We start from the raw sequence: 22,699 nt of genomic DNA, 5'->3' as shown, positions 1-22,699 counted from the left end.
TTTGGTGGAATTTTTGACTACACTCTACTTGGATCTAGGGTTTTTGCAATGGCAGGACACAACTTAAAATCTAGTGCCTTCCACTCCATGCCTCAAACTAACATGTCCGAACCTTTCTTTGATTTTTTGCTGGTGGATGCCATCTTTTCTTAGTAGGGTTTGAGAGAATATGAAAGTCTTCAATAAAAATTCACTCAACTCAATTGAATTCTCTAAAGATTTCCTTGCATTGATAGCTCTCAAAAATTTGTAGTAAGAAATGACTTTGATTTCTCCTTTTTTCATCAAATTTTGCCATAAATGTCTGGTATGAGTGTTCACTCAAATGATAGACTATTGACCACTTCACTTGCATTGAATACTTGGTAGAGTCTTCCATGACTCAGTAACCACATAGAACTTAGTTACTCTTGACATTTCCTAGTAGGGTTTGCAACCCTACCTCACTCAGTAAGGTCTACAACCTAAACATGCTCATTAGTTATTACATCTTTTACTTAGTGATCCCTTTGCATCTTGAATGCTGATTTGGATCTTTCATTTTGCTAATTAGAACTAATGTGAGATATCTTCTTTAGAATCCTAGTTCTAGTTCTCCTATGAGAGATCAAGTGGAAATGGTGGAGCCACCCAATTCTTGAGTGACTTTTTCATTGTTGCTCAAAATTGTATTCTTAGAAGATTTTGGAACCCATTGTTGTATCATCTGCTTTGTAATGTTATCAACTTTTGCCTTCTTTTCATCTTCAATTGTTCTAGTATTCATACAGTTCTTGGCAAGATGACCATGTTCTGTACAAATAAAACATCGTTTGGTAGTTTCTCTTATCCTCATATGATGTTTTACACAATTCATTCTAGTGTGTCCAAAATTTCCATAGTAATGACATATGCACCAAATGTTATAGTCCCAACCAAATATGGATTTCACAATCTGTTATGTTGGGTTCAATATCTTAGTTTTACATTTTGAGGATTTGTTCCCATGCTTCTTACATTTATGACATTTTCCTTCAAACTTAGGTTTCTCTTTGCATTCATTTGTTCTATGACCATGCTAATTGTAATTGTAACACTTTCCATTCAATTTACCTGTCCCCTTGCTCCAACATTTGTTTGATGTATGGCATATCTTACCACAATGACTACAAGTAGGTTTTTTATTCTTTTGAGCTCCTTTCTCCAATTCTTTCTTTTCCCTTTTGTTTGTGATGGCTTTTCTCATTCAATTGATTCATGTCTGCTTGAGATTTCATCATCCTCTCATTGGTTTTCCTTTCAGTGTTTAGAAAATTTTGCAATATTACATTCTCTCATCTTAGATTCATGACTTCTCCATTTTCATTAGTGAGATGATCAATGAAGTCTATCTACTGAAGGGATAGGTGTTGAATTTCATTGATCTTTCCTTATATCTCTTCTTTTATCTTATTTTTCTCTTCCATGACTTCACACAGTCTTATAGATTGAATTTCTTACTCTCTTCTTGATTTTATTACTTCTTCTTGAAGAGTATTATTATTTTCAAATAGTTCTTTGATTACTTCATTAAGTTCATCTGAATTGCTTGAATGGATATCTTCAATGTAGAGTTGGTCATTCATCTGGATTGCAAGATCTTTTCTTCTTTTCAGGAATTGAAAGAGTTGTACTTTTGCTTTCTTGAGTTGTCCAATAGCCAATTCCAAATCTAGCTTCTCATTGTCAATAGTCTTGTCAAGTCTGAATACCTCCATAGCCTTTGATCTTTTCTCAAGCTGTTAAAACTCTTTCCTAAGAACCACAAAGCTCTAATACCAATTGTTAGAAATATTATGATAGGCTAAGATACTAAGAGGGGAGGGGTGAATCAATAACCAATAAAACTTAATCCTTAATTAGCAATTAATCCTTCATGTGTATTTTGATAAACTAAAAACATTAAAGTATTCATAACACTTTGACACATAATTTCGGTGACTGAGAAACCTTTCAAAGAGAAAGTAAAACTGGGGTGGGGATGATACCCACAAGCTTTAGTACTGTAGTATAAAGTTGGCTTATTAAGGCTTACAATGATCACTTCTAATGATCTACCTTGTTAGGAGCAATAAGGATTGCTAGGTCCACCTTGTAAAACAATTTATAAACATACAATGAAGTATGTTCTTGGTAAAGAGATTTACATAAGACTATTAAGTCTACCTTGTGAAAGGATTTGACTAATCCACCTATTAGGATGAAGCAGTAGCTTATCTCTAATCTAAAATTTGGTTTGCTAAAAGAGATTCCTTTGAAAAGTAATCACCTTGCTATGATAGATAAATCTTTGCTAATCCTTATACTATTGTAGCCTTTGTAATTTTCTCTTCTTCTCTTCCTACTTATTACTTTATTCTATTCATTACTCATTGGATGTCAAATAATACATTACATATGTTGATATTTCAGTCATGTTTGTTATTAGTAATATACACTTATTCAAATTATAAGTATCTATCAAGCATATTGTATAGTTAACAATGTTAACCAAGCATTTCAAATGCTTTTGAGTTCTATAGTTGCTACCGAGCCCCTTGGATAATATTTAGTTTATGCTAAGTTCATCAATGCAAATTGAGTTTGTAGTTGATGTGATGAGAGTCTAGTGTTAACCGAGCTACTCAATGTTAACCAAGTGACTTAGTTTATACCAAGCTCATAGTGATAGCATTGATCAAGCTATGCAGTATGAATCAAGTGATTTAGTTTATATGCTGAGTTTCACATTATTCACTGAGCCATTAGTGAAAACCAAGTTCAAAACTACTTAGAAGTGATTGGTATGGACTGAGCTTCTATGTATACCAAGTGCATGACAATGTCAAGCATTGATAGTGGATGCTGAATATTAGAACCTCACCGAGCTAGTCTTCAGAACTCAAGTTTCTTCATTTGGGCCAACTTTGTAATTTGTAAATTGGATTGGTATATATAACATATTGTATCCCATGTAATATGATGAAAGAAAGAAAATAAGTAATGTAATGTAACATGAAGAGAATAGAGAAGAGTGAATTACAAAGCCTATAGTAGTATAAGAGTAGCAAAGATTTATCTATTATAGCAAGGTGATTTTTATACACAAAGGAATCTCATTTAGGAAACTGAGTTGCAAATTAGAGATCAACTACTATTTCATCCTAATAGATGGATCAACCAAATACTTTAACAAGGTAGACCTAATAGTCTTGTATAAATCTCTTTACTAAGTGCATACTTCATTGTAGGTTTGTAAATCATTTTGCAAGGTGGACCTAGTAGTTCTTATTGCTCTTAATAGGGTAGATCATCAAAAGTGATCATTGTAAGCCTTACTGACCAACTTTATACTACAATACTAATGCTTGTGGGTATCATCCCCATCCCAATTTTTCTTTTTATTTGGAAGGTTTCTGGGTTGCCAAATTGTGTGTCATAGTGTTATGAATGTTTTAATGTTCTTAGTTTCTCATGCATGCAATTAGATCAGAATACACACAAAGGATTAATTGCTAATTAAGGATTAAGTTTTATAAGTTATTGATTCACCCCTCCCCTCTTAGTAACTTAGCCTATCATAATATTTCTAACAACATACATACCAATCCAATTTACAAATTACAAAGTCAACCACAATACAAGTTTACACAAAAACCATAAAGTCATCTCAACTGCAGGAACTTGGGTTTTGAAGATTGGCTTGATGAGCTTCTAATACTCAGCATCCACTATTAATGCTTAGAATCATCATGCACTTAATAGAAATAGAAGCTTGGTCCATACTGATCACTTTCAAGTAGTCTTGAACTTGATTTTCAATGGTGATTTGGTGAATATTGTGAAACTTGGCATATAAACTGAATCACTTGATTCACACTACATAGCTTGGTCAATGCCATCACTGTGAGCTTAGTATAAATTGAGTCACTTGGTTAACACTGAGCAGCTTGGTTAACACTAGAGTCACATCACATCAACTTCAAACTTGATAAGCACTACACAGCTCAGTTTGCACTAATAAACTTAGCATGCACTGAGATGCTTGGTTTATACTACTAATCAACACCTTGGTAGTAACTGGTCAGTGTTAAAGTGTTTTATTACTTTCATGACTAAGAAGGCATTTTTTTTTGCAAGTGTATCTCAACTCATAATTCTTTAGTGGCACACTCATGAAGGATTTTTGGACTTTAGAGTCTATTGCATCTTCTTGTAATAGAACTGCAAAAATTGTATGTTCACTAACATAGTAGTGGATAACAAAATCTTTCTTGTAATCTAGATGAGAAAGAACCAGTGCATTGGCTATGTAAACTTTGACTTCTTCAAATGATTTTATGGCTTCACCACTCCATTTGAAAACCATCTAGACACTGAGAAAATTTGCGATGGGCCAGGTCATTTTTGCAAAATTGGGTAGAAATTTCCTGAAGAAATTAATTTGACCAAAGAAGGAATAGATGTCATTATTATTTGATGTAAGACACAACTATTAGATAGCCTCAACATATTTTGGATCTATCCTGAGCCCATCCTTTGACACAAGATGACCCAAGAGCTTTCCTTTAGTAACACAAAAGACTTATTTCTTGGGATTCAAGAAGACACCATGTTCTCTGCACCTTTGAAGTACTAATTTTAGGTCATGTAGATGTTGAAGTTGATGAAAGATCAACCCAAAGCTCCCAAGAATCACCTACATGAAAACACCTATCACAAAAGAGAGAATTTTTGGTATTGGTGGGAACAATTTTTGAAGTATTCTACTATAGATCCCAAGGCAGTAATTTTTTTTTCTTTTCCAACACTTTTTTTTGGACCTACATGTGGTTTGTTGGCCATAACTTGCTCATCTAGACTCCATTTTTTGTGAACAAGATATCACTAGAAAGATAATTCCAAGTCCATTGTGATGGTGTAGCTTATTTATATTTTTTATGCTTGTTGGTGGCCTTTTTCTATTGTCAAAGATAGAAGTTATATTTTGCACTCCAAGAGACATATTTTGAGACATTCTATTTTCTAGATTCTACTCCAAGCATATCCCATTCATTTTATTTTATTTTGCATTTTGATTGATATCTTGGTTGTTTTAAGTTTGGGGATCAATTTTGTTATTTTAGATGATTTTTTTATTGGTTTTACTATCTATTATATTATCCTTATGTCTCTTTTGATCTTTGTTGACATCCTTCTATACTATTTTTGCAAAAACACAGAGATAAAGTGTCATTCTATTTTATTTTGAGACCATGCACATTTTTTCTTTTGTTGTACCCATGCTATATTCTAAAGTTCTTGAGGGGTTTCATGTTAGCCATATTCTACATCTTCCTTTGTCAAGTGAGTGTTTGTTCCATTACATTAGCCTCATGATGTGTCAATAACACATGCCATTATAGGTGTTTATACTTCTTTTACACTCTCAATGTTCCTAGTTCTTCTTTATGCAAGAGATATTGCATTCAGTGTTAATATTGATGTATTACCTCTTAGCATTATAGGGGGGTTATGTTGGTTATATTTCCTTTTTGGTTTGATGGAGTGAGATATGTATTTGGTATTTCAGCTTATGTACTAGATGATTGTAGTGGTTGTATACCTATGCATTTTGGTGAGATGGATCATTTATCATATAGGCATTCTTTCATTCCTATTTTTGGAGGCCATGAAGATACCTTAAATCTTCAATTGATTAGATATTTAGACCCAATCTTCTCTACCTAGTCATGTTCTATTTAGTAGAAGTTCTTTAGATCAATAATTTGATAGTGTTTGCAACTTCATGATTCAATGGTTTTTTCATGATCATCCTTTTTTTCCTATCTTCTAGAATATTCTTTCCATCTCTTTTTGGAGTAGGACTTTTCCCATGTGGTTTTCTCTACTTATCCTCTTTATAGAGATTTATTTGTGCTTGAGTTCCTCATCAGGCCTTGTTGTTAGGACCCAAATTTTCTTTCAGTAGTAGTTTTTAAGTCTTTAGCTACTCCCTAAGTTTATCTTAAGGGGGGGTGTTAGAGTAATAAGATATTACCTTACTAATTAAATTATTTTGATTAAATTATTAAGTCACTTATTATCTCTAGTCTACATAGGTTAAACCTTAGGCATATAATAATGAATTATTATTATACAACCTAGGTTTTTCTTATTAGGGTTTTGATCTCCTTTAATAAGGACTATGTCTCATTATAACAATTAATTCACTTTTGATAATATCACTCTCTTTTTCCTCATTAAGAATATCTCATCTGTGGATCTAGGAATTCCATCCTCAATAGCTTTTTACTTCTCTCTTCTATGATAGATGTTTGCATGTAGGTGATTCTTGGGAGCTATAGGATTGATCTTTCACCAACTTCAATAATATTCACCACCAATGTGGAGTGATGAATTAGATAAATTATGCATGCCTTCAACATCTTGAATTCTTCTTTAAAGATTGAATCTACCACCCTTGGATTATAGTTTCTAAGTTTTTGGTAGAAAGGAGTCACATCCAGTTTTAAGGGAATTTGATGTTTGAATTTCCCTTGGAAAAGGTCTTTTAAATATTCATCGAACCAAGCAAACACATCACCAAAATCTTTTAAAAACTTCAAGAATCTATTTCTTTATGATTCATTACAATATTTACCTAAGTTAACCAACTTAGTATTATCTTCTAAACCAATATTCACCTTTTCACATACACCTAAAAGTTTCTCTACCTCTTTAATATTCTTATTAAAACAACAATATCTTCTATCAAAAATTGACTCCAACATTACTAGGCCTTTAGGAATGAGATTTATCTTTAATTGAACAAGACTATCTTCAAAATTATCTACATGATTTAGAGGAAGTTTAGAATTTCCAAAATTTGAAGCATCAAAGTGAATAGATTGGAATGGTGCTAGCCTGTAGAAAAATGTATTAATATGTGCATCATCATCAAAAAATTACAAGGAGATTTCTTTGTTAGGCAGATTAGGATGGTGAACTAATTCAATTGTATACACATCATCCTAATAATTTGGATGAGGAATCATGAGGGATTCTGACCCGACCAAAGAATCTACTCTAATATTGTATTCTTTGGGTATGGATTCTATGTAGAATGCTTCAAATCCTTCAAGTTCATCCCACACTCTATTTATGTAATGTTTCAACCTAAGATTCTTTACAACAAAGATATATCATATTATTTTTACAAAAAGTTTAGCATCTCCTTTCACTTTTAACAACTTGAACCTTCTTTTAGCTTGTTCAATACCCAAGAGTAAAGGTTCACATTCTAAGGTATTGTTTGTGTTTTCAAAATCAATATTGAAAGCTTTAGGTATAATCTCACCTAAGGGTGTGATAGGAACAACTCCAGCACTTGAACCAATTGAAGCACAACTGCCATTGAGCTCCAAACTCCATAGGCCTTCATTGGATACCTCTTTTTAACCTATTATTTCTTCTTTAGAGAAAACAAAATAATTAGTAAAATCAGTTTCATTGTACATGATATGAGATCTAGGGTCTTCAGATGTCAAGATTTTGTATTTGTCTTTGTTTTTGAGTTTTAGGGTAACTTTCCTATCCCCAATAGGAATATTAGCTTGAGAATAATCTAGTTTCACTTCCCCACCCAAGTCTTTACAAAATTTTCTACTCAAAAGCATTATGTAGCTAGTAGTAATATTAATGACTAGAATGGTTAATTTGATCCTCTTGTCAGGAAATTCAGCTAGAGATACCTGAGCATCTTTAATTTGTCCTATAAGAGGAACTTTCTTGGAATCTATAATATAGCATTCAACAAAGGTTGTGGTCAAGGGTAAGTCTAGGGCTTTAGCCATCATGGTAGACATAAATTTATCAGAGGCACTAGAACCAATGATACAATTGCTTAACATATGACCATGGACAAATAGGGACACATAAAATGGGCTAGGATTTTCAACAATTGCATAAACTTGTGATGCTTCCACATGATCAAAAAATTCATTGTTATTGAGTCCTCCTATAGGATCGACAGCCACCTTGGATTGGTTTCTTGAGCTCTCTGTTTGAGTAGGGATTTTAACACATTCAATTAACCTAATCAATTCATCAGGATTAGACTTTAAATAAACAAAAGGAGAAATATAACTCTATGAGGACTTATAAAATTTCACAATGTCAAATTCAGCCCTGTACTTAGCTTCTTTGGGAAATTTTTTTCTTGAGCCTAGTTCTTTTGGCTTTTGAATTCAACCTTGCATTTCCCAACGTGATCATGCCACTTATTAGCATGGAAGACGATGAAGAAGCATGATATTTATCACTATGATTACTCCTAGTAAGTAATGTACAAGAAGGATCTTCTAAAACAATATACATGTCACCACCTCTTTTTGAGTCAGACTCATATTCAAAGTAGTAACTTAAAAATTCACTAGGTCCTCCAGAAGGCTCCTCACCAGTAGGTATTTCCTCGATAATTTCTTTATTGACTTCAATTTATCTATGATGAATCATTTCTAGACAAGATGACTCATCATTCTCATCAATTAAGTGAATGATACACATGTTCACCTTCTTAGCAGAAGATCCCTCAATTTCTAGCTTCTTATTTCTTAACAATGTATGATTTTGTCTTCCTGATCTCCCAGATGATTAAAATTCCTAGGGATATCCTAATAAGTCATTCTAGGCATTTTCCTTTTCATCTTTGAGACATCATTCAACAATCTTTGAATTATAGGGTTTGTTGAACTAGAAGTGGATGCTTGAGCTTGAAGATTTTGTATTTCTTGTCTCCACTTGCTTGTAGCCAAAAGGTCATCTTCTAATTCTATGACCAATCTTTGTGCTACATAAATATCTGCTACTCTATTGATATACCCTTAATATTGGTGTGTATAGGGTTATGAATAGTCAACTTGTGGCTATCATAATCCTTAATTAAGTCATGTTATCATTATTGTATTATTATTTAGGTAGATAGGTTGGCCTACGTGTTATGTAGGATCGTGTCTATTCAACCTAAACATAATTGGGTATATATAGGAGGTTGTGGGTCTTATTTCAACACCATATTGTGAAGTGTATTCTCATTAGATATATTTGGAGGTTACCCCCTTGAAGTGGCCTATTACTCTTAGTTATTATCAAGTATTTATATAATATTTCATATTATATCTTCTATTGTGCAAGTTATTTCATTACAAGTAGTATTAGAACATGATCTTGGCACCATAGAGGCAAGATTTTTTCTCAACATTGGGGTGACTTTGGGAAGAGCATAACTTTCAAATTTTAGGAATTTTTAAAAAAAATCTCAAAGGGTTTTTGAAGACTATATTAAAGAAGATATAGTCCAAATTTTAGATGAATTGGAGCAAATTTGAGTAAATTATTATAGAATTACTATTTCTACACAATTTATTAAGATCTACATATCTCTCACATCCTACCAACTTGGAGTATATCTTGTATTGGGTTTTTGAATACATAGTAGAGGAGCCTACATTTCAAAGCTTGGAGAAATTAAAGAAGAAATAAGCAAGTTATTACAAAATTAGGAAAATTTTCTTTTAAGGTAGAAAGTTTGCCAATTTTTTGGATTTTTCCCAAGGGTATCTTGGCCCTAGTAAGTTACATTAAAAAATAAATTAAAAATTCATAGAATTTACTTTTCATTTGTATGATTATTTAAAAAATATTGGTTTCTATCATGGCGGGGCCTCCAAAATGAGGCAAAAAGAATGGTACCAAACCAAGGAAAGCCTTTGATCAAGATTGGGAAATAAGAGAGGATAGTAATCCTAATGTGGAAATAAGTAAGTTCAAGGAAGAGGTTAAGAGGGATATGTGTAACCTATGAGGAGATATAATAGATATATGAAGCATGTCAAGCACCTATATGAATGAAACTAGGAAGAAGTTGTCAAACAATAAAGGTGAAACCTTCAAGTTGACTAATAATGACACAAATTTTAATACTCCTATGGGATCTAGGAATTTTTTTCCAAAGTTGGATATGCGCAAATTTGATGGAACAGATCCTCTAACATGGATAAATCAAATGGAGAATTTTTTTGAGGTACATCAAACCCCATATGGAAAAAAGGTCATAATGGCTTCCTTATATCTAGAAATTGATAAATTCATTTGGTATCATTGGCTTTGTACTCATAGGAGGAAAAAGGGTCTCATCATATCATGGTCAATTTTTACAAAAGAACTCCAAGAACAATATAGTAATAGTGTGATAGAAAAATTCTTTAGCCAACTTGCTAAGCTTCAACAAATAGGAATAGTTAAGGATTATATTCCAAAATTCTAAAATCTCTCCTTAAGAGTGGATACAATTATAGAGGAGAACTTGAATGATTTATTCTTGGGTGGTCTCAAGGATCACATTCAATGTGAGGTACCCATGTTTAGTCCTAGCTCAGTAAATGAGCCTTTTATATTGCCACACAGAGTAGAGGAGAAGTTCTTGATTCCTAGAATGCAAGGGGCTAATGTGACAAAGGAAAAAGGTTATTCAACACTTTATCTTCCTTAACCTACTAGGTTGACTCCACAACAAATTGAGGAGAAAAGAGAAAAATGATTGTGTTTCAATTGTGATAGAAAATATAGTGAAGGACATAAATGTAGTGAAAAGAAATTGTTCTATATTGAAGGTCCAAGTGAGGAAGAAGAGGATGAGCCCATATTAAAGGAGGATAGGGAGTTAGGTGACAAATCACATGATTCTTAACCAATTATTCCTTGCCATGTACTTTCAAATTTCAATGCACCACAAACTCTCAATGTAGTGATTTTCTTAAAGAAGCAGAAAGTAATAGTATTGATCAACTCAAGTAGTACACATAATTTCATCAACAAAAAGTTGAATTTTTTTCTAAATTATGTTATATAGCTAGCCCTAGAGTTTTAGTTTTTGATTGCAGATGGGGGCACAATTAGTTGTTCAGTGAAGTGTCATAGCATCAAATTATCCATGGAAGATTATCAACATGATACCCCAATGTCTATAATATCCATGGGTGCAATAGATATTATTTTGGGAGTACAACGGCTTACTACATTGGGAACAATTGAGATGAACTTCCAAGAACTATTCATGTGATTTCAATCAAAAGGAATGGTAGTGGAGATAAGAGGATTGAAGGAAAAATCCCCACATATGGTAAGCTCTCATCAAATGAAAATTTTTCTTAAGAAAGGTGCAAATGAATTTGTGGCCCAACTATGTTCATTAGAAGTCTCTCAATCTAATGCTCTTACTCATCCAAATTTACAAGCAATAATTGATCGTCACTCAGTGATTTTTTGATATATGCCTAAAGGACTTCCTCCTAAGAGGGAGCATGACCATGCCAAAAATCAAGCCTTATAGGTACCCATACATACAAAAAAGTGAGATAAGAAAAAAGTGTTGAGGAAATGCTCAAGGTATGAATTATCATGCATAGCCAAAGTGCTTACCCTTACCTATTGTGATGGTGCATAAGAAGGATGAAACTTGGTGCATGCATCCAAATTATAGAGTGCTCAAAAATTACACCATTAAAGATAAGTTTCCTATTCTAGTGATTGATGATCTTCTAGATGAATTAAATAGAGCTATGTATTCTACCAAGTTAGATCTTAGATCTGGTTATCACCAAATCCAGATTAAGGAGGAAGATATTTGTAAGACATCATTTCAAATTCATGAGGGTCATCATAAATTTTTGGTGATGCCATTTTGTCTTACCAATGCTCTCTCTACATTCCAAAGTTTGATGAATTCCATTTTTAAGAAGTTCTTGAGAAAGTTAGTGTTAGTTTTTTTTGATGATATATTAATTTATAGCAAGACTAGGGAAGACCATTTGCAGCATGTAGATCAAGAATTACAATTACTCAAAGATCATCAACTCTATGCTAAGTCATCCAAGTGTTCTTTTAATCTTTAGGAGGTGGAGTATTTGGGACACATAGTTTCACATGAAGGAACAAAGGTGGACCTTAACAAAATTAAGGCTATCATGGAGTGGCCTATTCCAAAAACTATTGAGAAGCTAAGGGGTTTCTTGGGATCGACAGGATACTATAGAAAATTTGTGATGAATTATGGTCATATAGTAGCATGCCTTACCACTCTGTTGAAGAAGGATTCTTTTCATTGGAATGAATTTGCTAATGTATCATTCGAGCAATTGAAGAAGGCTATGTGTACAAATCTAGTGCTTGCCACTTTGAACTTCACCAAGGAATTCATTGTGGAATGTAATGCTTATAGAAATGGGATAGATGTAGTTCTCATGCAACAAGGTCAACCAATTTCTTATGAGATTCATCAATTAAAACATAAAAATCAACTCAAACCTATTTACATGTAGGAAATGCTAGCAATCCTTTACACAGTTAAAAAATAGAGGCCTTATTTAATGGGTTGACACTTCAAGGTTAAGACTATTCATGATAGCCTAAAATATTTTTTGGAACAAAGACTATCATTAGAAGAGAAACAAAAATGGGTCTCCAAGATGTTTTTGATTAAGTAAAATAGGTTTTACATGGATCTTGAAACCCAAAAGTATTACAGCATATCAAAAATAGAAGTATTCAATAAAGTCCAGCATAAACAAAGCAGCTTAACAAAAGCCAACCATAAAACTGGCTCGTGGCCAAGAACCAAAAACTAGTAAAACTAGATCAAAAAAGAACCAGCTACACTAGGAAAGAACAACAACCTAACTATCAATTCTCTTTATTAGGAACCTGTAGGGATTCTATAGCTTCTATTGTGTTCTTGTTGTCTACGTCCTCCTAGTCCTAGTTCTGAGCATCCACTTGGTCCTAGTTCTAAGCATCCACCTAGTCCCTAGTCTCTTTTGGATAATCCTTAGCCTGCCAATTGTCTAGGTTCACCTTCTCTAGAGTTTCCCCACCAAATCCAACACTAATTAGTGATTCACCCAGGCTGTTAATATTTTCATTCAGAGTATTCAAGGTGGCAATCACCTAATTTGCTAGGTTTGGTGGAAGAATTCCATCCTTTGGACTCTTTTTTCAACCTTTGTGATTCTATCCTTGTAGTCAGCCATGTGATCTTGGATGTTGATATGTGGTTGGCTTCCATTCTAGTTTCTATCCTCTTCATTGTTCCCCTAGTCACTACCTCTGTTTTGGTCACATTTTTGGTGTTTTCTCCCCTTGAGTTCTTCAATTTCATGGAACAACCACTTGAAAGACCAAAAATTATCTATCATGTTGTTCCTAGCATTGTTCAAAAGGTTAAGTCTAGTTTCCCTAGCATTATCTAAAATCACAACCAAACTAGGATCAATGAGATCATCATAATGGATTTTTCCATCAATATCCTCCATCACTTGAATATTCAAAGGTTCCCTGACAATCCCCAATTTGGCTTTATTCAAATTAAAATTCCTTTAAGACCTCCTCTTATTTTTTGTTATCACCTCCCCACTCTCTTTTCCCAAAAATTTTATAGTTGAGGAAGAAGTGGGGCCAGGGCTAGGAATCTCAAGAATCTGGTCTTTAGTGTCAAAGGCCTCTTCTACTTTCCTTTTCTTAGGATTCCTCGACACATCGATAGAATCCTCCTCCTCCTTTTCACTAGCATTCCCCTTCTTCTCTTCCTTCTCATCACCCTCTTCCTTCTCCCCTTCCTCTTAATCAGTTTCCTCTTCATCCTCACTATCCTCCTCCACCTCTTGAGGCCCAAGCTTGGGAGGAATGAGGGTTAAACCTCTTGGGCTCTTTCTATAGGGGATGTAGGTAGAGGGTTTCCTTTCTTCTTTGGATTTGGACTCCTCTTCCTTTGATTTTATGCTCTACACTTCCTTAGAGTCTAAGCTCCCAGTTTCCTCAGAAGCACACCCAACATCACTAAGGGATTCTCCCTTGGTTTGAACCTTCAGATACTCATAAACTAGGAGGAGTAATCCCTCATAGAGGGTTGGATTAGTGGTGGGTTTTCTCTTGAAACCCTAGATACCCTTGCTCATGGAGGTGAAAAGCTAGAAAGGAAAATAAATTTTGATTTTATGCCTAAAGTGATTAAGAAAGACAAAATTATGTGTTCTTATCCTGTCAAATCTGGAGTCCAGGGAAATATACTAAATGATGATCATGAGAACATACCTCCATAGCTTTTTGATTGACTCCATCTCATAGTACTCCATCTTGAAGATCTTATTCAGCTCCTTTTCATCCTTTACAAAAACTTTGATAGCATTTGTTGATATTTTCTTATCTCTGAAAAAATTGGTTCCTTCTAGAGGGATTTTGGCAACCTGGGCTATCAATTCCACATTGACTTGGTGGGAGACCCCATCAATTTTGACTCTCCCATTTTTCCAAGAATCCACCATAACCTTGGTTATCCCTACATCAAAACCATGGAGCTTCTCTAGGAATTGAGAAATGCCACCCTTTTCTCGTTTGTGCCAAACTTTCAGTTTCTCCTTCTAGTTCCCCGCCTCTCCTGACAGCTCCCTCCTATTTCTCTCTCCCACCATGGTTTCCTCTGATACTAAAAGCCCCCACCTACTCATAGATTTCTTACAAACTTTGGTCTTCTTCAAATTATGAAACTGTAAAATATTTTCAAAAATACCTGTACTAATGGTAGTATTCAAAGCAGCCCATAAAATGTGTCATACGTACATGCTGTTATGATAAAAGAGTTTCACATGGTTTTTACTAACTCCCCCTCCTATGTGCAATCTTGAAAATATTTCCATCACTTATTCTGGATATTTATGGTACTTCCATAAATGTAATCTTGCAATAGGAAATTATTTATTTCTGCCAGAAAGATGTCACTGACGTGCCATGCCATCTTTGCATTATTGGTGATCTCTTCATTGGCAAACCAGTCAGCAGCCAAATTAGCTTCCCTATACACATGACTAATATAGGTCTTGTTGAACCTTCTTAGGTTAGACTTTAATTCCTCTATTATATTCACAATGGTCCATGAGGGCTTAGCATGACCATTAAGACAATTAATGATGTTTAATGAGTCCCCCTCCAGTCATAGGTTCTCAATCCCAGAAGCCAGGGCCAGCTTGACAATGTGACTAGCAGCATTGGCTTTAGTGAAATGATTCATATGATGTTTGAGTAGGAAGGAAAAAGCTGCAACTCCTTCCCCATGGATGTTCCTGATGATGCCTCCACTGCCTCTAGGTCCTGGGTTCCCTTTAGTAGCCCCATTGAAATTGGCCTTGAACCAATTTTTAGGGGGAAATGACCACCTGGCCTCTTGTCTATTCCTATCCCTTTCCATTTTCCTCTATCTTCTATTCTCTCCTTCTTCAATGTTACCTTCCTTGGTGGTGTTGAAGTTCTCCTTCATTAGACCTTCAATTTTCTCGGCGATGACAAACTCAAGGGCTTCCCTATCTCTAAAGATTTGGTTATTCTTCTCTTTCCAAATACCCCAATAGAAATACAAAAGGAACCAAGAGCCAATTAAATGAGAGATTAAGCCATTATGTGAACTCCTCCATTGATTGAAGAAATCTTGAATGTTGGCCAAAGGACACCAGCTGATCCCAAAGTCCTTGGTAAGGAGGTTCCAAACATTAGAGGAATAGGGACAATGGATAAATAAATGATTGACCATTTCCAAAGCCTGCTTGAATAAATTACATCTATTGGGCATAATCTAACCACACTTAGAAAGATTTCCTAGACTAAGGATCTTTTCTTGGAGCAAAAGCCAAAAAAATATATTTATTTTAGGGGTAAGACCAAGGATCCAAACTTTTGCCTAGATGGGTTTCTCCATTCTATCCCACAAAGAAAAGTATCCAGAGGTCACAGAGTAATGGCCATTTGAGTTACCTCTCCGAATGACTTCATCCTCCTTGTTATTTATTAGAATAGCGTTCAAAGTAATCATCAGGGGATTAAGACTTAGGGATATCAAAGACAAGTCCTGCCATCCATTACCTATTTTGTAATTACTAACTTTAAGACCATGTCTTCTTAGACATTGCTCTACCCATCTAACATAATTAGGGTGGTCAATGAGAGGTGGCTAGTCCAATCATCCTACCAAAACAATATTTTATCACCTTTTCCAACTTTCCATTTTTCCTTGGACTTAGTAAATGTCATAGCCTTTAGGATCCCATTCCATATCTAAGATCCTTAAGGGATATTAGCCTCATGAAGCAAAAGGCTAAGTGATTGCCTTCTCAGATAATTTCCAGTCATGATTTCCTTCCATTCTCATGTACTCTGAAAGATGCACCAAATTTGTTTGGCTAGAAGGGCATTGTTAAGATGTCTAATTTTTCTAATACCAAGGCCTCCATAACATTTGGGAAAGCAAACATGGTCCCAAGTAACTAAATGATATCTTTTATGCTCTTCAACCTCTATCCAAAGAAAGTCCCTCTGAATCTTCTCCATTCTATCATCTTTCCTTTTTAAGATCCCAAAGAGACTTAAGTCATAAGTGGGGAGGTTTTGGAAAATAGATTTCACCAAAGTGCATTTTCCTACCTAGTTGAGAGATGCACCTTTCTAGCCCACAAGTTTCTTGTTGAATCTATCTATGATGCTATTCCAAAAAGATTCCAAGGGTTTAGAACCTAGAGGTATGCCAAGATAACTTGCAGGAAGAGTGCCAATACCACTTCCTAATATACAAGCAATTTTCCTTTGTCTCTCTAGTAGAGTGTTGATGAAGTAAAAAAAACTCTTGTCCTAGTTGATAGCTCGGCCAAATCCCCTAGTATAGGTATTGAGAAAACCCTTGAACTCTCTAGACTCCTAGACCATGGCCTCACCCCCTAGAATAGTATCATCCACAAATTTCTAGTGGGTGAAAGAAAGATGACCAAATGAAGCCTTGAGACCTTGCAAGTTCTGGTCTTGTCTTTTTCTTAAAATAAGTCTTCCTAGATAGTCAAGCAAAATGATGAAGATAATAAGGGATAGGGGATCACCCTATCTCAACCCTCTTGAAGGGGAAAAAAATTTTGAATGGGATCCATTAATCAGAACAAGGGGAAGAAATGAGTCAAGAGATGAGTTTACAAACTTGGAAGTCAAAGCCAAAAGCTTGGAGGACCACCATCAAGAAATTCCAATCCACCTTGTCATAAGCTTTGGACATATCAAGCTTGAGTAGGAAACCTTCCCTCTTCCTAGCTTCAAGAGATCAAATCACCTCATGCACCATGATAATAGAATCTAAAATCTATCTCCCTAGAACAAAGCTAGTTTGTTGAGTGGAGATAATTAGGTGAAGAAATATGAGAAGCCTAGTAGTTAGAACCTTGGAAATGATTTTGTAGGAGTTACAAGGGCTGATGGGCCTAAACTTGTCCATCGAATTCAACCCTGGGGATTTCAAAATAAGGACCAAAAAAGTAGCATTGAGTTCTTTCATAAGGTTTCTGGCCCCAAAGAATTCATGGATAGCCTTTACAATGTCCCCTTTGATGACTTCCTAGTAGACTTGGAAGAAGAAAGTTGGGAAAACATACGAGCCAGGGGCCTTATCACCCAAAAGAAAAGTGATAGCTTGAAAAATTTCCTCCAAGGTAGGAATAGCTTTCAGCATTGAGTTATGGTGGGCTTGCTAGATAGTAGGAATGGTAGACAAAATATCCTCCTGATCGGGCCTCAAGAGAGTGTGATCCTTAGAGAGGAGAGTAGAGAAAAACTGCATTGCTTTATCTGCTATCTTATTTTCCTTAGATAACAAAGCTTGCCCTTTCCTGATGCTAGAAATCTTGTTAACAACCCTATGTTTTAAGGTGGTTAAGTTGAAAAACCTAGTGTTCTTATCTCCTTCTTTAAGCCAATTTACTTTTGATCTCTACTTCCAGAAGTGTTCTTCCCTGGTAATAATGTTATGAAGGTCAAAGAGAATAATCCTTTCCTCCAACCAATTTTGATCATTATATCCATCTTGCTATATCACTTCCTATATAGTGTGAAGTTGATCAAGCGTCTCATCCTTTTACTAGAAAATGTGGTCGAAGTCCATTTTGTTCCATATTTTAATATTTCTTTTGACATTCTTCAATTTTTGGGCCACCCTGAACATTACAGTACCCTCCACTTCAATGTTCCACCATGAAGAAATCTTGGCTTCCAGTGCTGGATGAGAAATTCACATTTTCTCAAAACAGAAAGGGAAGGACCTTTTGAAAGAAAGGGGACAAACTGAGAGAGAGATGGGGGAGTGATCCAATCCCAATCTAGGGAGAAGAGAAAGCCTACAAGAGTGAGTTTGTATCCAAATAGGGTAAATAAGGGCTCTATCAAGATGGACTTGGATACAATCCCTCCCAACTCTCCTATTAGACCAAGTGAATCTACCCTTGGTTAGATCAACATCCATTAAGACGAGATTGTTAATGAAGTTTGAAAAGTCTAACTTAATCTCCCATTATAATTCCTTTGTTTATGTTGTTGGAGTTGATAACCTCTGTGAGCTTAGGCTAGAAAGCCTTTCTCTCCCTTTTGGAATTGGGAGCATAAAGGTTTAAAATAAACTAGGATTCATTACTATGTATGCGGGACATATTACATAGGAGGGCATTATTGCCATTATAGATAGTAGAAACCTGATAAGCCTTGCTATTATAGAGGATCATCACCCCACTTGTAGCTCCCTCTAAATTTGTGGCCTTGCAACTCATGTTTTTGCTGAAATAAATCTTACCTACCACTTCTTTTCTCATTTTGGTTTCTTGAATCAATAAGAAGTCTATTCTTTGGTCTCTGATCATATTCCTAACTAACTCCTATTTGTAAGCCCCATTTAGGCCCCTTATATTCTAAGAGATGATCTCCATGTCTTACCAGAGTATTCCTTGATGGTTCTCTAGCTCCCATCTATGAAGTTCCTTCTGGCCTCTTCCTATAGTAACTAATTCAATTTTTTTCCTTCCTAGAGATTTGATTAAACTCCCAACATCAGCCTTAACCCTACTTCTAGTTGTTACTGGTGATAGAGGATGATGATCACAATTTTTCTTCTTTTTCTTAACTAAACTCTAGTTGTTGTTACTATCTTGAGAACAGCTATCAATCCACTTGTTGGGATGAAAAATTACATGCTTCATTTTTAGTCCAATTTCAAATTTTGATAAATCAAGCCCCATAAATGCTTGTGTAATCGATTGCGCCTTTAAAACCCTTAAGGTGTTCAATGTTTCTGACACCTTTCATTCAGTTTGCCTAAACATTCCATGATGATAAATTGTCATTCTAAGTTATCTGACAAAGTCTTATTTTGAACTAATCATAAATCTGCTTTATACCTCAATAAATATACAGAATCCAGTCAAGAACCTATTACTTTATGCAAATTTACCACATCTTTTGAAATCCTTTAGCCCCTTGTCAATTTCTTGCTTAGGACAAGCCTTTTAGACCTTAGGCAAGTGTGAAATAATGTTTTGTTAAATTTGTTTTAAGTTTAAGGTAATCATGATTTACATGGTTTTAAATCTAAAATAGTTTCATTTCAAACTTACCATGCAAGTCTCGGCGATCATTGATCTTTTTTAGATCGACGGACCCTGCATTCTCGCATTTTCAAGATGCGAGATTGTTTAAAATTGCAGGGAAGCACGAAGAGGGCATGTAGCATAGTTTGATTACATGGGTCCAAAATAATTCAAAGGTTGATTCACCATTGATCTTGGGTAGATCAACGGATGCCGCTTGCTCGCAAGATGAAGATGAGCATGGTTTAAACAAAGCAGGCAAGCGCATAAGTTACATTTGTCCCTTGTGAAGACATAAGGGGTATTCGTACTAATGAAGAGGACAAGTTATGAACATCTTCGATCTGTGAGAGATCGACAGATGAATCATACCCACATTTTTAAGATGCGCAAAAGATAAGCATTGTGGGAATGCCACTTTGTGACATGTGGCACAGTGGGACCAAGTGTGGAAGTAACGATGTCATGGGCACAAAATTTTTGAATGCTGTAGTTAGGTTTGTCAAAGCACGTGCATTAAAAGGTGATTTTTAATTGGTCAGGATCATTTTAGTGGGCCGCCAAATATTGAAATCTTGAATCACAGTCGATTTAAGCCAGCATCAAGGGCTAGCATTTGCTCGCATTGTTTAATCTCAATATGTTTTTAATAATGTGGGTAAATAGGTTGTGGATAGGTATTTTGATTGACCAAGTCATGCCATTTTGAAATGCCATGTGTTTTGTGATAAAGGAATAGTGCAATGGTTATTGAAGAGTTTTCCATTAGCCGTTGATCTTCTTTAGATCAACGAAGGGTGCTGGCCCGCTTTACCAACATGCAAGGAGATTAAGGAAAGAAAGAACACGTCATAAAGACATGTGTCCCCTATGATATCAAGTCCTACCTTATGAGCTTACATAGATCTTTCTCGACTGTTGATCCTAGTAAAATTAACGGCCGACGCATTTCTTCTTTATGAAGATGGTCGCAAAATAAGAAATGCGAGAATGTACAAGCCTGACACATGGGATGGACTCAGGTCATTGATTCAATTTAGATCTACGGATCTTGCACATTTGCATTTCTTAGAAGCAAGAAGGGCCAACTAAAAGAGGAATTGCACACATGGCTGATTATGATTGGGTTATTTCGGACCAGCTTGTCTAGTGGATTTTGAAGTCATCATGTTCACAGCTTCAACTTATAAGATCTTCAAGATCGACGGCGCATATTTTACTATTGAAGGTGGTGTCATTTTGCACATTAATGAGACTTGAAAACCTTCATGTGTGAAAGTGAAGAACAGAATGTAATAGGTAAGATTTTCCCAATTTCAACTTGTGCGAGTAGAAATTCATGAGTCACTTCTGGATAGAAACAATTATTGATAGGATTGAGATAAATTTGGCATGAGTGTCAAGTAGTTGGCTCAAGGATAAAGTGCAGAGTTACAGAGATAAAAAGAAAAGGCTTCAGGTAAGTTTGTATACCATAGTCTTTGCATATTTTAGTCTTGGTGATTTATTCAAAAGATGATTCTAAAGATTTCACTAAGTCTGAGGGTGTGGATAGTAGAAGGATTGCTTGTTAAGAGTAATTGGCTCTTGGGCACTGATAGTTTGAAAAATGATTCATTTATTTTCAAAGGATGGTTCGCAAAAGGAAAATGGTTAGCTTCATATGCCTATGTATGGTTTTTTGATAGAGGAAATCTAGTAATTAGGTGTCGTAGTCAAGTCACCAGGGTGTTAAGAAGGAAAAGGAACAGACTTGGTAAGCTAATGACCTATTCAGTAGTAACATCATCTTTCAAACAAATTTTCAAAACATCTTAGTTTGATGCCAGGGTAGCAGAAATATTTGAGACCCTGTGCATAGTTTTGGAAAAGGGTGAAGAAGATTTTATACCCTTGGGTATAGTCTTTTTCATTTTTTGTGCGCATGCCCCCTTTTTGTGTCAATGGGTAGCAAATTTTGGCAAGAAGTTGGTTAAGTAAGAAGACATGGCTGAGGATCAGAGGATCCCTATTTTGTTATTTTTAATAGCCACATTGTTTTTTGGCTTTTGTACTGCATGCTAAATAATTATTCTATTATTTTTGAAGCCTGGCATGATCAGTAAAGAGTGGGAAGTAAAGATGATTCTCATTTAGTAGTCATCTTGAAAAAATCCATGGGCCTAGGTTGGTGCATATTTTTCAGAGTTGATTTTGTCATTGATGGGGTGGTCTTAGCAGTTGAGCACACAACAAATCAGTGGTAGAGCCGAGTCAGCAAAAAGTTGTAACAGAAAGGAGCCTACAGGAGAATATTTGATCTACGAGATGTTCTATTAATCATTCTTCTTCTTTTTCTATTATAAAATTGTGATATCTTTTGTAAGGGACACTTGTCAACTCTCTACGCCTGAAGCTTTTTGCATCTCACAATATTTAAGTGAGATCCCAAGGCTAAAGAGGGGGTTGTTGGTTGGTTTTCAATTTCTAGTTCTTAGAGCTCTACTCATGTTGTGAAAGCCACACACCCAGCATATCTTGTATGAACAACATATGAATTTTATAGATAGTTATGATACAGTAGTGTGATCTTGCATCATGTTTTATGCATTCCTAATGTACTTATTTTAAGGAGATAAATACAATGTGTAGAAGGTTTTGAATTTCAATATAATTATGTCTCCTTTCTTGTTGAATTTGTAATTTTATAAGTTCAAGAACAAAGAGCTTGAACCTATTTGCAATTGCTCGGTTATATGTTTGAAGTTTGCTTTCCTTTGACTCAAGGATTCATATAATTGATTGTGGTTTCAAACAAGGTTGTAGATTCATTAAGAAGGATGTGTGAAAATATGGGGTTATATTGGATATTGTTGTCTAATTCATAAGGTGAACAAACTGAACATGAATGTCTCAACATATGCCATATGTTGATTGATGTTCAAGGATGCATAATTCTGAAGTATAGGATTGCCCTAATGGATAAGGCACTGATCATATGTAGGATCATTAAGTTTTTGCTACATATTGGACATGCTATCTTTTCTCAATATGAATCAATCACTTTCCCTTTATGTTGAAGTGGACATAAAGTTTAAACCTTCACTCAATTTATGAATAATATAGGTTTGCATCTAGCTATTGTAGAATCTGTGTTGTTTCATAAGCCATCAGGAGAAATAAGGGTTTTATCTGCTATGAATAGATTCAGTGTATGCTTTGATAATTGGTACCATATAAAGAATCTACATGTC

This window comes from Cupressus sempervirens, chromosome 1 (genome assembly GCF_028749045.1).
Source record: "Cupressus sempervirens isolate cs-2001-9-10 chromosome 1, ASM2874904v1, whole genome shotgun sequence".
Classification (NCBI taxonomy): Eukaryota; Viridiplantae; Streptophyta; class Pinopsida; order Cupressales; family Cupressaceae; genus Cupressus; species Cupressus sempervirens.
Note: the sequence above shows the minus strand (reverse complement) of the source record.